Below are 1465 nucleotides of genomic sequence, written 5' to 3' on the forward strand. Positions count from 1 at the left end.
AGCCATAAATGCAGCCTCCGGGTGGATTTAGTAGCTCACTACTCACTGCCCCAGTGCTGGCTCCCATTGACCCTTGTCCTCTCTCTCAGTGACCCCATGTCCACTCAAATTGGCCTCTGTTCTTCTCCACTGACCTTCTTCCTCTTTGGGTCCCATTCATCTCCACTGACTCTCTGTTCTCCCCCATTTCTCCCCTAGTTTTACTCCCCTCTTTGGTCTAAATTGACCTTATTCAATCAGTCAATAAGCATTTATTAATTGCCTGCAATTGCCAGGCACTGTTCCTGGCCCTGTGCTCCTTCCCCTCTCTGAGCCTCTTACCTTCCTACTTGCCTCACCTTCCTTACTTTACTTACTACAACTAGTTCCATCTAGACCGCTTTGCTCCAACCCAAATAGAGGCTGGCCGCCAGCCCCAAAACATATTCCCTCCATCTGACAAATCACTGAGGAATCAGTCCATGTTGCCCCTCTGAGGATTCAGTTTTGGAACAGACATGGAGTAGGGACAAGGGGTCAGAGGCCAATCCAGAAGTCTCAAGGAGGTTCTTCCTTCATTTGTGTGCATGAAAACCTGAGGTGGCCTTTGGGAGAGTCAGCAAGGCTTCCAGAGACAAGATTTGGCTCCTGGTATCATTTTTAAGGATAGTCTCTGTTACTGTTTTCCTCTGTCAATTTCCTTCTAGGCCCTTGCTTCTTACCCCGTATCATCAACGTGGGTAGTTACCCCTCCGGGATTCTCCCCTCTAAACCCATTTCTGTGGGCTTCTACAGTGACCCTAAGGCCATACAAACCAGCAAGAATGAGCAGAACCCTACGGAAAGAAAGTCATGTATTTACCCATATTAACTCTCCAGAAAATGGCATTATAGATAGGAGGGGCAGGAGGGTGGGGGTTTCCAAGAGCTGTGGAATTTAAGGTTCATCATTTCTGACCATGCAAATGAAATCCTAAGGAGTCTTCATTCCATTCTTTGAATCCAGGAGCTTTAGGAGACTAAAAGGTTCCTGAAGGATGCACTTTTGAAACCGAGAACCCCAAAAAAAACTTGAAATGAAAACTAAATTTGGGATTAGGTGGGATGGGTTTGACTCTTGATTCTGTAGCACATACACTACCTTTGACAAATCATTGACCTTTTTTGGTCTCAATTTCTCCATCTGCAAAACAATGATGTTGAAGCAAATGATCTTTAACATCTCTTCCCATTTTAAATTTATGAACCTATGGGGCATCTGGGTAGCTCAGTGGATTGAGAGTCAGGCCTAGAGACGGGAGGTTCTAGGTTCAAACCTGGCCTCAGACACTTCCCAGCTGTGTGACCCTGGGCAAGTCACTTGACCCCCATTGCCCGCCCTTACCACTCTTCCACCTAGGAGTCAATACACAGAAGTTAAAGGTTTAAAAATGTAAAAAAAATAATAAATAAATTTATGAACCTATGATCCGGAATGTTGACTCAC

The sequence above is a fragment of the Gracilinanus agilis genome, chromosome 1, assembly GCF_016433145.1.
Source record: "Gracilinanus agilis isolate LMUSP501 chromosome 1, AgileGrace, whole genome shotgun sequence".
Classification (NCBI taxonomy): Eukaryota; Metazoa; Chordata; class Mammalia; order Didelphimorphia; family Didelphidae; genus Gracilinanus; species Gracilinanus agilis.